Below are 16,185 nucleotides of genomic sequence, written 5' to 3' on the forward strand. Positions count from 1 at the left end.
AGGTGCTCACAGATCTAGGCAAGGAGACGGGTGACAGGTGTAAAGGAGCCAACTTTCATAAACTGCCTTCAATTCCTCATCGCTACACTTCAACCAGAATGGGAAAATTCCAGCAATGCCTTTTTGGAGAAATAAGCCTCTGTTGAACAACACTCAAAGTTATCAGAAAACATTGATCACTAACATTCCCCCATCAAAGTTGAGTAATCATTCTCAACACAATCAAACCATCACTGGAAATACAGGCAGCAAGTGTCTCTAATAAACATTGCGTTAGAACAGCCCCATCAGTGAAGTGTTTTTGATGCTAACAAGCTATTTTCAATGGTGTATTTTAATAATTCTAGATGTTTAGCTATTTCTGTATATGAGATGAAAACTGCTACCAATTTAATATTTCTGCTGGATTCATTATCTGACCACAGGCAGGTGACTTGTACATTTAGTTAAAATGTAAAAACAGATTCCCCGAGTGTCTTAAAATGTCACATTATTGCTGTTTTTCCTTTCTAGGTTATAGTCTATTTTTTTTAATTTCAAAAATATACTTTATTCATAAATACTCAAATAAACCATTGCAGAAAGGACATTTGCAATAATTACAAACGTTGTAAAATAAGTCATATTTACAATGCTTAACTGTGCTCAGTTCCAAGACATTACATTCATTACATTCAGTTCTTCAACAAACCATATACATTCGTCACATTTCACTGTTACTCTATTAAAGATATAGGCCAGGATATTTCGTGTGGTGGAGCTTCCTGTCCCTGCACCCACAGAGTCAGTGGGGAACATACCCAGTTAACACCGCCTGCCCTGCAGTGATTTAACGCTCTATCTGTTAATTGGCTGGAGGCGGGACGTCTGCCCTTCATTCAGGAGGAAGACCCACCTAAGAGAGCTGCTGACCTACCTGATTGGCCAGCACCTCCCTGGTCCATGTAGCACCAAAAGCTGCAGTGGACAGGACTGGGACTGCAAGCAGTCCATGGAGCCCAAGTCCCGCGAGTTCAGGAACAGGTACGTTTTGGGGGTATTAGGTCAGGGAGTGTACGGGCCATCAGGGACAGAGAGAGTTTGAGGTGTGGGCAGAGGCAATGGTGCGGGGTGGTGAAATCCTGTGGTTACGAGACGTTAGGTTGGGATGGGTGAAGTTAAAATGGAGTTACTCATGGAGGCACCCCCCCCCCCCCCCCCCCCCCCCCCGGCCCAACCCCAATCCCTCCCACTTAAGGTCAGAACCCAATTTATTTTGAGTTCCCACCATATCCCAGAACTCCTCCGGAAAATGGAGGCTGAGTGGGAAACAGCCCTCAAGTGGACAATAATTGGGTCAAGGTAAAATTTACCAGAGTGGAATTGCAGAGAGGTTGGGGTGCACAGGAACCCAGCAGGGAGCCCCTCTGAGGAATTTTACACTCTTCTCCACCACCCCCACCCCCTACCCCTCCACCATGGCCTACAAGCCCACCAGTCCTGTCGATTTTAATGGTTCTGAGAAAAGACCTCCAAGAGGAATGTCATCTGGAGTAATTCCCAGCCTTTCAAAGCATTCCCAACTGCAGGTCCCATTCCAGATGTATCACGAGCTCCACAAGAACGTCAGCTCCTGCATGTCCAATGACAACACCCATTTGCACATCTCCAAAATCGTCACTAATGTCATGGCCACTGCTGGTCCAACCAGGTTCTGCACCAGCTGAATCAGCAACAAGTCATCTTTTTCATTTTCCTCAGATCTCTTCTTCCAGGGAAGAAGAGATCCGAGACCCTCCCACCATGTTCCTCATGAGCCCTTATCCCATGGCTCTGGTAAACATCTTTCATTTCTTAATGCTGACACTTTCATTCAGTCTGAAGTGAAAAGAAGAATGGATTGATTTTCTGCGAATACTTTAGGTGCTAAAAAGAGGTGATCAAGGTGGGTCTTCAGCTGAAACATTAGTTTTGCCCGTTTGAAGAAAAAAGCCATCTTGGTACAGAAATTAAAACCAGTGCTAGAAACATCATCCCGGAGAATCGTTACACAGCGGACCATCACTTGAAATGCCTGCTAGCACTCATTTTGGTGGCTAGCGCCTTTGATAAGATCTGGTAAGAGGCTAGCGCCTCTGATAAGATCCCCTCCTAACGGCAACCCACACTTAGGAGTGAACATGGTGCTGATTCAAGCAACATTTATTCCAGAAATACTCTTGAGGACTTCATCTGGAATGAGCAAGTGTTGGGCTGCTCCACCTTATAGCCGTCACTGAGGGAAAGGAAGTGACTGGATATGGGCATCTTTCTCAGAGCCCACATTAGGTTGGATAATGAATGGAAGAAGGGAATGAAGCCACACAGAGGGCACCAGATGCTGCAGGAGAGAGGAACAGAAGGACGTGGTCCTTTTCCCCCATCCTGCGGTTACAGACATCCCAACTCCTTTGGACCTTCTTCATTAGGACCTCCAGGGCTGCATTCAAGAACCTGTGAACCCTGATCTTCAAGGCTCAGTCATCTGAAAACTGCTGTGGTGTGCCATCCAGAGTACTCCAAAAACTGTCGGAAGTGGGTGCAAGGAGTCTAATTACATGGCTCCACAAAAATTGTCCAGTGCTTGAGTGCTAGACCTGTACATTTCTGATTCATGCTCAAGACATGTTCAAATAACCATTAATGACCAAAAATTGTGTTCTCAATCTGGATTTTCAACTTGTTGTTTCTTATTAGAACAGTGTCCATTTAGTAGCATCCATTTTCACCCTTTGGCCAAAATAGTGTGACTGTCAGTGTGGAGTTTGCATGTTCTCCCGATGTCTTCATGGGTTTCTTACGGGTGCTCCAGTTTCCTCCCACAGTCCAAAGATGTGCAGGTTAGGTGGACTGGCCATGCTAAACTGGCCCTTAGTGTCTAAAGATGTGCAGGTTAGGTGGATTGGTCATGGTAAACTGCCCCCTTTAGTGTCCAAAGATGTGTAGGTGAGATGGATTAGCCACAGGAAATATGTGGGATTACAGAGATAGGGCTGGGGAGGGGGCCTGGGTAAGAAACACTGTCAAAGTCGGTGTAGACCCGATGGGCTGAATGGCCTCTTCTGCACTATAGGGATTCTATGATTCCAAGTAGTCTAAATATTGGAATGCTGCACTATTATTTGTAGAACCAGGTTAAATCCAAGCAAAAGCGAAGTATTGGCGAGGAGGATTCTTCAGTGATGAGGGATTGAATAGCCCAGTGTTTTATAAGCTTATCTTCCCAACTCTGGAATCTATTCTGTGAATCCTGTGTAAGCCGAGGACGGAAGAAGTGTTCTCTCTAACTTTGTTAGAGACTCTGATTGAATGGAGTGAGCTGTGCCAAGCACTTCTCAAAGAGCGCGAGTCAACAGCTCCTTCCTTCTCCTTATAAAACCCTGTAATGACATAATAACCTCTAACCTAGAGCTGTAACTCGCCGCTAAACTGAATTTCTCATTCCACTGAATCATGTTTATGGCAAAAATCAGCAAAGGCCCCCAACAGGCTCTAACTTTATCAGTGGAATTCCAGGACCACATTCCAGCTGTTAGGAACAGCTGCCCGAACCGAAAGTAATTTCTCAGTGTCCTATCGAATGAGTTCGGCTGACACCAACACAGATGCAGTTGGGCAATGCACGGCTTCCACTCTACAAAGCACAGAAGGTGTTTATAGAGGCTGTAAAGGTTGAAACACCTAGTTTCACTGAATAGCTTGCTTCCTGAAATAATGCTAGTAAAATAGCGTTCAAGTAGATTCCAGAAGTGATAAACAACCTTTCTTATGACCCATTTGGCCCAATCAAGCAAACTCATGACTCAAATATGACTGATCATTTTTTAGACTACATTTATCACTCCCTATCTCCTCTCCCCCTCCCATTCCCCCCACCACTACCACCACCTCCATCCCACATAGACCTCTCTCTTTGCTCCTTACTCCTTCATTCATTTGTGAGATGTAGGTGTCATTGGCTAGGCCAGCATTTATTGCCCATCCCCAATTGCCCTTGTGGTGGCAGAGGGAGGTAGTGGTGCACTGGGAATGTCACCAGTGACTAGTAATCCAGAGACCCAGGGTAATGCTCTGGGGACCCGGGTTCAAATCCCACCACGGCAGCTGGTGCAATTTGAATTCAATAAAATCTGTAATTAAATGTCATGAAGCCATTGCGGATTGTCACAAAAAAACCCATCTGCTTCACCTTAGGGCAGGAAATCTGCAGTCGTTTCCTGGTCTGGCCTACATGCGACTCTAGACCCACAGCAATGTGGTAGACTCGCAAATGCCCTTTGAAAGAGGCGAGTTAGGAGTCGGCAATAAATACTGGCACAGCTAACAATGCTCACGTCCTGTAAAATAAATTAAAACGGGGGTGGTCCTTCTTGAAAGGCTGTAGTCCTTATAGAATCATAAAATCCTACAGTGCAGGAGGCGGCCATTCGGCTCATCGAGTCTGCACCGACCACAATCCCACCCAGACCCTATAGCCATAACCCCAAACGTTTACCCTAGCGAGTCCCCTGACAAAGGGACAATTTAGCAAGGCCAATCCACCTAATCCACATATCTTGGGACTGTGGGAGGAAACCGGAGCACCCAGAGGAAACCCACGCAGAAACAGGGAGAGCATCAAACTCCACACAGACAGTGACCCAAACCGGGAATTGAACTTGGGTCCCTGGCGCTGTGAGGTAGCAGTGCTAACCACTGTGCCACCGTGTCGCTCCACACATATACACATATTCTGTCCATCACCCAGATTTGCTACTTCCACCTCCATCATACTCCATCAGTCTTCACTCCCACCTCAGCTCCTTTGCTGCAACCGTCGGCCTTGTCACTGTTGTCCTGCAATTATTCCAGTGCTCCCTTGGCTCGCCTCCCACCTTGTGTAAACGCAAGCTCATGCAAAACTCTGTTGCTCATATCCTGCCTCCCACCAAGCTCTGTCCACACCTCCTCCCTGTTCTCATAAACCTATATTGACTCCTGGTTTGACAACACCCCAATTTTAAAATGTTCATCCTTGCTTTCAAATTCCTTCACCATCTTGCTCTTGCCCATTTTCATAACCACCTCCACCCCTAAAATGAAAATTACAGATCTCTGCGTTCCTTCTTATCAGGCCTCTTGTGCATCTCTGTTTTTGATTGGTCCACTATTGGCTGACATGTATTCAATAGTGAAGTGTGGGAAGTCCATCCCTAAATGGGCAGCACAGTGGCCCAGTGGTTAGCACTGCTGCCTCACAGCGCCAGGGACCCAGGTTCGATTCCCGCTTGGGTCACTAACTGTGCATTCTCCCCATGTCTACGTGGGTTTCCTCCGGGTGCTCCGGTTTCCTCCCACAGTCCAAAAGACGTGCTGGTTAGGTGCATTGGCCATGCTAAATTCTCCCTCAGTGTACCCGAACAGGCGGCGGAGTGTGGCGATTCGGGGATTTTCACAGTAACATCATTGCAGTGTTAAATGTAAGCCTACTCGTGACACTAATAAATAAAATTAAAGAAGAGCAGAGACAAAATATCCCATCTCTCCTTGAGAAATTTTCACAGACTTGAACCTTTTAAAAACGTAAACCTTTCCATCTCTCTCTTAAACACTTAAAATCTCTTTCTTTGGTCACTTTTGGTTTTGGTCACCTGTGGTTAATATCCCTTTTGTGGCTCGGATGTTGAATTTGGTTTGGTAATGCTCCAATGAAGCACCTTAGAGGGAGGCTTACTAAATTAGATGCGCATCATAAATGTTAGTTGCTGACTATACTTCATAAATAATTACTGGTTGTAAAAGTGTATTTGGGAGTCGTAACAAAATGCACAGTATTACATAGACTCAAGTTTTTACCTTCTCCAGTTCCAAAGGCCAGAGCACCTTCCTTGAGGGTCTGTAGTATGCACTCAAATACTGAACATGAGAGTGGGGGTGCGGCGGTAGCAGAAAGACAGGAAAAATCAGAGTTGTTGCTCATGGCGGATGTAGGGACGGGTATGAGTGACCTTATTTTCAAATTTTATTCAGGCATCGCCTTTCTATTCTGCTGATTTTGAGTTCCAGGCCTTCATTTTCCTTACGCAGATACAGCAGATGTCAACTGCACTAATTGCCCAATTTGCCTCTATTATAAAATACCGATATTATAATGTATGTTGGTATTTTACACCATACAGCCCGTCCCGGTGTCATGACTTCCATCAAAACATTTGGGTAAATTTCAGAATAATAGTGCGGCTTCATTAGCTGATTGTGTGCTATTCTTCCATTCACTCGTTAACGCCTAATGTTTTGCCCACTCTATATAATAACCTCCCCCCCCCCAACTCTACCAATACCCACTTTTTGTATTAGAGGGGTAGGGGGTCAGTTTAGCTTAGCTGGCTGGACAGCTGGTTAGTGATGCTAACAGCGTGGGCTCAATTCCCGTACCAGCTGAGGTTATTCATGAAGGCCCCACCTTCTCAACTTTGTCCCTCGCCTGAGGTGTGGTGACCCTCAGGTTAAATCACCACCAGTCAGCTCACCCCCCTCAAAGGGGAGAGAAGCCTATGGTCATCTAGGAGGATGGCGATTTTATCTTTATTAGCGGGGTAACAACCCGTCGGCTGTGAATTTAAAGGTGACATGACAAGTTGAGAAACAGCATTCAACAAATCCGGTAATTTGCGAACAGGCACGAGCAAACGCAGGTGATTTGTTGTAAAAAGCCCAGCTAATGTCCTTCAGGGAAGGAAACCCAACACCTCTATGCAATCTGGCTGACAATAGGCCCCAGTCAACACTTAAGTCTGCTCTCTGAAGTGCTCTAGCAAACCGCTCCGTTGCAAGACAAACCAGTCTTTCACGACAAATTGCTTGCAGATGGACAATACAAGACAAATCATATGAAAAGATGTAGCATTAATGCATCCGTGGGCAAAACATGCCATCTGAGACAAACACCATTAGACAAATGCCAAATTATTCTCAGCCTGCATTTATCAGGAAGCAATGCAAATTTCAGATGGTCTGTAAGATATTCTACCAGCATCAGTGGCACACATGTCTGTACCAACAATTGGGCACATCAATCCTGCACATGTGCAGTTCTCCCACAGTAGCCTCAGACTCTGAATCCACCCACATTAGAAACATGGTAAGTTTCGCACCAAGGGAAGGAGATAATTGGAAATGGTTCTGTAAATTAAACCGGGCTATCGAGTTTGGTCCACAGACTTGACTAGTTTTGCAGTAGCGCAACTTTATACCCAGCCTATCGGACAGAACAGCTAAGCTTGTTGGCTCTTTCACTTCTATTTTTAAAAATCACTTTTTTTGTTAATTTTGGACTCCTGACGAAGTGGAAATAGAAAGCTCCATTTTTTGGTGTGTGTGTATGTGTGCGCGTGTGAAGATTTTGCATATCATAAAACTGATCTGTCTGATCCCACTTTAATGTGAGCCTGTGAATCACAGTGGAATGAAAGGAAATAAGCAGTGCTCACCTCGATCTCCTCCTCCCAGGGGAGCTGGCAGGAAGATATGAAAGGCAAATTCCAGCAAGTATTAGCAATATGAAATTTCTGCACCTTATGAGCCCTCACGGTCAACAGATGCCTCCTCCTGCCATTTAACAGCCTCAAGATCAATTATGAGAGGAAGACTGAAAGTGGCCCAACACATAGGTACCAAATTGCTTGGAATTAATAAGACAATCAAATATTGGGTGTCAGGAGTTCAAGTACTGCTAACCCATGATGACCTGCGCTCACCACACACACATATTAACTCGTCCCAGTTTTTTTTTTAAGAACAGTGAACTAAACATCAAAACACACACACACAAAAAAAAGGACAAGGCAGATATTCTTTTGGGAACTAACTGGCTATGCTTAGTGGTGGTAGTGGGTGGGGGAGGAGGGGGTGGTGGAGTGGAGAAATTAAGAGGGTATTTGATCCTCTTTGTGTATGTACAAATATGCAGCTAAACCTGCTGTGACATTTGCGGCAACTGAGAGGTCGATCGCTGCCTCTAATATAAAAAAAAGAGGATTTGACATTGCCTAATAAAGGCAAATGAATTCATGTAATGGGCTAATTTAGCACATTCAGCACTGCTCTGCTAGCAAGCTGAGGCAGCAGAGAGCACAGGCAGGAATACAGAGAGGCTACAACTGCCGGCAGTTTTCCACTTAACAACTCATTGCTTCAGTCTCATTCACTCCCAAATGGACTGAATCTGCTCTTTTACATGGTGCTCTTTAACCCCAAACCAGATGTTCCCTGTGATTTGTTCCAAATGAGCAGCCTCCATGTTAATAGGGGAGGTTCAGGAAACTGACCTGGAAAAGCATAGTACATCTGAGCTAGATTTAACTGCGCCTTCCTGAATTCCAAGTGCAAGCTGATAATGGTGCAGCGAGAGAAAATAGGGCATCGGAGACCCGACTGAACAGGGCAACCACCTTCAGCAATTTCCTTAGGCAATGAGATTTAAGGGTAGGGATACGAACAGCAGATAAACTGAGGCTGGGGGGGGAATGAATTAAAGCAGGCAAATTCAAAATAGATACAGGAGGAGAAATAGAGAAAAAAAAAGGTTTGCTGAAGAAACAGAAGAGACAAACAAAACATAAATTAAAAAATATATATATATGGGTCGAAATTCTCTGGTCTCGCACGCCCCGCCGTCACTACTAGCGAGAACAGGGAATTTGGCGTTCAGCCAAATCTCCATTCACTGCAGCGGAACCGGAAAATCGCAGCCACGTGCAAGGTCGAAGAATTCTGGCCATAATTTCTCATAGGCCAGATTTTGCTGCAAGACAGAATCTAACGGCACCTGGCATTAGCCTCAAGGGGAGACAATGGCAATGTCACTGGACTAGTAAAGCAGAGGCCCAGGCTACTGCTTCTGGGATTATGGGTTCAAAGCCCACCAGGGCAGTGGGTGGAATTTAAATTCAATTAATAAATCTGGAATTTAAAAGCTTGTCTCAGTAATACTGGCCATGAAACTATTGTCAACTGTGGTAAAAATCCAGCTGGCTCCCGAATGTCCGTGAGGGAGGGAAATCTGCCACCTTACCCAGTCTGGCCCACATGTGACTCCAGACCCACAGCTGTGGCAAGTTCAGAAGCAATTTAGGGACAAATGCTGGCCTGGTCAGCGATGCCGACATCCCTTTAAAGAAAAAAGTTGAGTTGTTCTGGCAGGTTTAGGTTGTTCTTTGAGAAATAGCTGGAAGTACCAGCTGATAACAGAGGGAAACAGGACACCAGGTAAGTAGGGGAAGCAACTATACATCTCCTTAACCAATCATATTGAAGGGCTTTTTCCTCAAAAATATACTTGATTTAACAAAATTTGTAAAAGTACATTTCAAAACATTTCAAATTGAATACGACAGGAAGTTCAATGGAATTTAACATTTCTCCAGACAGCATGTTCCATTTCCAGCTGCCTCGGCACAATTTCAATACTCTTGATGTTTACAGTACAGTCCAAAGATGTGCAGGTTAGGTTGATTGGCCATGCTAAAAAATTGCCCCTTGGTGTCCTGAGATGCGTAGGTTAGAGGGATTAGCGGGTAAAATATGTAGGGATATGGGGGTAGGGCCTGGGTGGGGATTGTGGTCGGTGCAGACTCGATGGGCCGAATGGCCTCTTTCTGCACTGTAGGGTTTCTATGATTCTAAGATTCCATGTCAGGCATATGGACCAAGGGATTCTGCACAGTTTCAAACCCCTCAGCATACTATGGACCTGAAAGGCCTTAAGACGGTGGCCTTCCCCAACTGTGCCTCTGTAGCGCTGCCCCAAGCTTTACTGCACTTTCCGCTTGCAGTCCTGAACATCGGAATGTGCAAGTCTGCAACACTCGGCTGTTAACAACACTTTGTGAAATCTATTAAAATGTTAGTCCTTTTAGCAGAGTGGACAGGGCAATATATCTCCTTTGCTTGCTCCAAAAGCCAATTCAGATTCAATACAATTGATGGCCACCACAAGAGGACATACTAGATCCAAGCTGATAGGAACAGGCATGAGGCCTGATCTCATATTTGAATCTATGCTTGATCCAAAGTGAAATGTAAATCAAAGTGGGTGAATTCAATATCAAATCAGGTAGAGAAACATTCAAAGCTGATCACTCATGGTCAATAACAGCTGGCTTACTTTCTGCATGCTGACTTAGGAGAAATAACTGCAGTTGCTTGTAATCTCATTTTTTGATTTTGTCCTGCAGCTGCTCTGCGTTTCCAAGTGTTCTTACAAAGATTCCCCAGTTAGTCATCTGGCTTGCCTTGCACCAATCTCTGTGCTTGAGGTTAAATACTCAGCTACTGATTGCCCAGTTGGTACCAACAATTCTCCTTGGTTTTACTCTTGGCCACAACCAGACAAGCTGCTTTCCAATCCTCTGCTCCCACTTGGCTTATATCTTCAAGAACATATAATGTGTACAAACTCTCCACGCTTGAACACAAATTGGTTGATATTGCTAATAACAGTATCATGTACCAAACTCAGCCAATAAGACACAAGCCCAGATAAATATGATTGGGAGCACTTTTTCACACAAAGGATGACGGAAACATGAAATGCTCATCCCAAAAAAAGCTGTTGGAGTTGGCAAGAGCGGGAGAACAGAAGCAGAGACAGATAAGCCATGATTCAACTAAATAGGCAGACTTTTAAAAATGTTTTAACAAAGTGGAGAATGTGGGCATCGATCCCACTACCTATCACATGCTAAGCGAGCATTCTACCATTTGAACGAATTCCCCCAAGTCAACTTGAGGGGGGCCCGACTCCTGGACCTATGTTACTCTACAATGTGACTTTCTTTCTGCTTCTGTGCATTCTTATAGAATCATAGAATCCCTGCAGTATAGGAGGCCGCCATTGGGCCCATCGGATCTGTACTGACTCTCTGGTAGAGGATCCCACCCATGCCCTTCCCCGTAACCCCGCATATTAATCTCGCTAATCCCCCTGATCTACACATTAATTTAATCTAAGGGATGATTTAGCATGCCCAATCCAGCTAACCTACACAATTTGGGACACTAAGGGCAATTTAGCATGGCTAATCCACCTAACCTACACATTTTGGGACACCAAGGGGCAATTTAACATGGCCAATTCCCCTAGCCATCTTTGGATTGAGCTAGGCTTTGCGCAAATTAGTAACATTAACACATGGCTAAACATCAAAACTTACAGGATGATATAAAACCTGTGGGGATGCGACTAACTGGTGTGGTACAATACAACATTGCAGATTATGGAGCTGCCAGGTTTGTACTGGAAAACATAGAAACCCTACAGTGCAGAAGGAGGCCATTCAGCCCATCAAGTCTGCACCGACTCTCTGAAAGACCACTCAAGATTTCACAATTCGCCTCAGCACCTCGCGCTACAGCAGAGCAACAACAAAATGATTCCTGTCAGAATTGTTTGTGACACAGAGGTCCCTGCAGGAAGTGTTTACAATGGGAGGGCCAGAAAGGGTTCTGCGCTGATGCACCATGTGGCCAAATAACTAGTCAAAATTCAGGACCTAGATTCACGCACAATGAACAGGCACTTGGACAAAGTACTGATGAACTGGCAGTATTCTTAAAATTGTACCTCAACATAAGTTACTGCACACAGGTCTGGGTTAAGATGACAAAATGTCAGAATTCTACAGCACTTAGCCATGCAATATTTTCCCTTTCAAGTATCAATCCAACTCGGTTGGAAAGCATGGGTCAGTTGGCTGGTTAGAGCGATGCCAGTATCGCGGGGTTCAGTTCCTGTACCGACTGAGGTTATTCATGAAGGCCCTGCCTTTTCAACCTTGCTCCTCACCTGAGGTGTGGTGACCCCTCAAAAAGGGGGGGAGCTGACTGGTGATGATTTAACCCGAGAGGGGTAAGCCTCTAGTCATCTGGGACTATGGCAATTTTACCTAGGTAATGCATTCCACAACTTCCTACATAGAAAAAGTCTCTTTTCCCCGTTGGTATGTTGCCAACTCTCTTAAATCTCCACATCATAACAACACTTGTGCCAGTGGAAGCAGTTTCTCCTGCTTTACATCAAAACCCCTCATGGTTTTTAAACATTTCTATTAAATCTCTGCACTTGGGAGGATAATCCCAGCTTCTCTCGTCACCCTACATAACTGACATTCCACATCCCCATCTGAGATACTATTAGTTAAAACTAGTTATCAGCACATCACTGCTTATGGCAATCAAATGTATTTCACGTGATCCATCACTGTGAAAGGCCTTCCCACCCAGAAGGTAATATAAAACTGGTAGGCTGCCTCTGAGAGCCAGAGGCCCTCCCCAGTTCCACTGGGACATCTTCATAAACTTGAAACTTGGGGTGGTTTCAATGGGAAGAAAAGAGCCTCTCGATAAACGTGAATCTCATAAGCATTTCTGATCTCGCGCACAGCGTGGCATCTGGAGAGAGAAATGCACACGTCTATTTCGAAAGAGTGCATCGGTTCCCTGATCCCCTTCAGGCTTCAGTCATTGTTACAGAACCCCTGGGATGGAAGATTATAAAAAGAACATGAACTGAGTGTTAGTGTGTTCCTGGGAACATCAGCAACACAACATCCCAGTCCATTGGGGCATATACCGACAGCAAGTAACTGCCACAGTCAGAGGAACCCATGCTCTCCCGAGGACAGGATGGGAGCAGACAAGGTCAAATGCAAAATGTTAAAGTGCCTCTGGGGCTGTCTCATACTTAGCTACAGTACACTACTCTGTCTCCTCACAGAGAAAACAAAACAAAACAAAACACAATGGCTTTGGGCTAGATTATGACTTGTTTTGATCTGCACAAATTCTCCATGGTCACTTACTGGCACATAATAGAGGTGGATGAATTAAAAACACAGATTATTCCAAAGCAAACTGAGCAACGGAGAAAATGTAAATAATCAAAAACAACCTTTACTTTCTGCTATCAAGTACCTCTTCCCCTTCCATTTTTTTCTGAAGGATTGCATCCAGCTGACATATGGGGGGGAAAAAAAGAAAAACTTGCATCTAAAAAGCACTTTTTATAACCTCAGAACATCCCAAAGCACTTTACAGCCCTTTTAAAGTGTAGTTACGGAAACATTACATATCATTCCGTCAGTGGGGTATGGGACTGACATGCAATACCTTGCCGGGTGGCTAGTCTTCCCGTTTGAACCTCGGCAGTGAGTATCAGCAGACTATTTCACTATTGGGGTCTTTAAACAAAACAAAAGAGATTGTCGACTTCAGGAAGCGTAAAGGAGAACTTGCTCCTGTTTACGTCAACAGGGACAAAGTAGAAAGGGTCGAGAGCTTCAAGTTTTTAGGTGTCCAGATCACCAACAACCTGTCCTGGTCCCTCCATGCCGACACTATAGTTAAGAAAGCACACCAATGCCTCTACTTTCTCAGAAGACTAAGGAAATTTGGCATATCAGCTATGACTCTCACCAACCTTTACAGATGCACCATAGAAAGCAATCCTTCTGGTTGTATCACAGCTTGGTATGGCTCCTGCTCTGCCCAAGACCACAAGAAACTACAAAAGGTTGCGAATGTAGCCCAATCCATCACGCAAACCAGCCTCCCATCCATTGACTGTCTACACTTCCCGCTGCCTCGGCAAAGCAGCCAGCATAATTAAGGACCCCACACACCCAGACATTCTCTCTTCCACCTTCTTCCATCGGAAAAAAGGTACTAAAGTCTGAGGACACGTACCAACCGACTCAAGAACAGCTTCTTCCCTGCTGCTGTCAGACTTTTGAATGGACCTACCTCGCACTAAGTTGATCTTTCTCTACACCTTAGCTATGACTGTAACACTACATTCTGCACTCTCTCATTTCCTTCTCTATGAACGGCATGCTTTGTCTGTATAGCGCGCAAGAAACAATACTTTTCACTGTATGTTAATACATGTGATAATAATAAATCAAATCAAATTTACCTTCCCTCTTCCCAATGAGCTCTTGACAATTCGCCAAGTAAGACAAGTGTCAGAAAGGGTTACTCACTCAGTTCTTGAGATTGATCACAGTATTACGGTGTTTGTAGGAGGGAACGGAGGCTTAGGTAAAGTGTACAGATTGGAGTTGAACTGTAAATGGCTGCACTGTAAGTACCGCTAAGATAAGATACTACAGAGGCCAAAGAGGGTCATAAATCAGTAATCCCTTAAGGGATTAAGAACAAACCTCAAACTGTTTAACATCACATGAGCCTAAAGAGCATTACATCCTTTAAAAACTATCCTGATCTGACAATAAATACAGGTGTAGATCCAGGAGGACGACGGCAATTTTATCCCATTGTCAGCTAGATTTATATTGGATAGCATTGGGTATTACACAATAGCAACAGACTACAGACCCGCAGCATGGTAGCATACCAGCACAATTCTTTAGTAGTTATTTTTATTCACACGTCTCACCCTTTTGGTGTACCACTTGTCCTGACTACGATCATTCATTGCTCAATATGGGCAGCCTCATGCTGTGGAGTAAGGCCCGTAAGAAAACAAGGCGAATACACCCACTGCAATTGTCCATGGGGGTGGCTGTAGGATACCGTATGTACAGAATGTTGGTTGGGCCACAGCTGGGATGCTGTGTGCAGTTCTGGTCACCTCACTATAGGAATGATGTGATAACACTGGAGGGGGTACAAAGGAGGTTCACCAGGATATTGCCTGGAATGGAGCATTTGAGCCATAGACAGAGACTGGATAAGTGTAGATTGTTTTCTTTACTGCAGGGAAGGCCGAGGGGAGGACATGATTGAGGTGTATAAGATTATGAGGGATATGAACAGGGCGAATAGGAAGCAGCTGTTTCCCTTGGTTGAGGGGGCTTAGCGTTACGGTGAGGGGCAGGAGATTTAGAGAGGATTTGAGAATTTTTGTTTTTCATTCAGAGGGTGGTGGAAATCTGGAATTGCACTGCCTGGGAAGGAAGTCAACGCCAGGAACCTTACAATCTTTAAAAAGTTAAAAAGTATTTGGATGAGCAGTTGAAATGTCATAACATTCAAGGATATGGGATAAGTGCTGGAAAATGGGATTAGTGTGACTTTAGTGGTGGTTATTCTTGGTGCAGATTTGATGGACCAAAGGGCCTTTTCATAGAATCTCTCTCGTGCAGAAGGAGGCCATTCGGCCCATTGAGTCTGCAACAACCACAATCCCACCCAGGCCCTATTCCCATAACCCCACATAATTACACTGCTATTCCCCTGACACTATGGTCAAGTTAGCATGGCCAATCAACCCCCAATCTGAACATCTTTGGACTGGGGGAGGAAACCACAGCACCCAGAGGAAACCCATGCAGACACGGGGAGAATGTGCAAACTCCACACAGACAGTGACTCAAGCCGGGAATTGAACCCAGGTTGAGGCAGCAGTGCTAACCACTGTGCCGCCCACTTTTTGCACTATATGGCTCTATGACTCTACAAACACAAACCAGTCAGCATTTTTAAAAATTTGTTCATGGGATATGGGAATTGCTGGCTAGGCCAGCCGTTATTTCCCATTGATAATTGCTCGAGCACGTGGTGGTGAGTCTCCATTTGAACTGGTGCAGTCCATGTGGTGTAGGTACATCCACCATGCTGTTAAGAATGGAGCTCCAGGATTTTGACCCTGTGACAGTTAAGGAACGTCAATATAGTCCCTAGCCAGAAAGGTGCGCGAGTGGGAGAGGAACTTGCAATTGGTGGTGTTTCCATGCATCTGCTGCCTATGTCTTTCTAGATGGTAGAGTTCATGGGTTTGGAAGGTGCTGTCAAAGGAGCCTTGCTGAGATGCTGCAGCGCATCTTCTAGATGGTACAAACTGCTGCCACTATGTGTCACTGGTGGAGGGAGTGAATGTTTGTGGATGTGGTGCCAATCAAGTGGGCTACTTTGTCGATGGTGTCAAGATTCTTGAGTGTTGTTGGAGCTGCACCCATCCAGGCAAGTGGAGAGTATTCCATCACACTCCCGACTTGTGCCTTGTAGATGGTGGACATGGTTTGGGGAGTCAGGAGATGAGTTACTCGTCACAGGATTGCTTTTGTAGCCATGGTATTTATATGGCTAGTCTAGTTCAGTTTCTGGTCAATGGCTACACCCAGGATGTTGATAATGGGGGATTAGTTGATAATAATGCCAATGAATGTC

The 16,185-nt window shown here is 44.9% G+C and overlaps 1 protein-coding gene across 1 annotated transcript in view; it reads right to left on the minus strand.

Annotated features, from left to right (window-relative positions):
* pknox2 (pbx/knotted 1 homeobox 2) overlaps nt 1-16,185 on the minus strand; it is a 425,919-nt gene that overhangs the window by 92,488 nt on the left and 317,246 nt on the right. The gene's annotated exons all lie outside the window — the stretch shown is intronic.

Source organism: Mustelus asterias, chromosome 27, assembly GCF_964213995.1.
Source record: "Mustelus asterias chromosome 27, sMusAst1.hap1.1, whole genome shotgun sequence".
Classification (NCBI taxonomy): domain Eukaryota; kingdom Metazoa; phylum Chordata; class Chondrichthyes; order Carcharhiniformes; family Triakidae; genus Mustelus; species Mustelus asterias.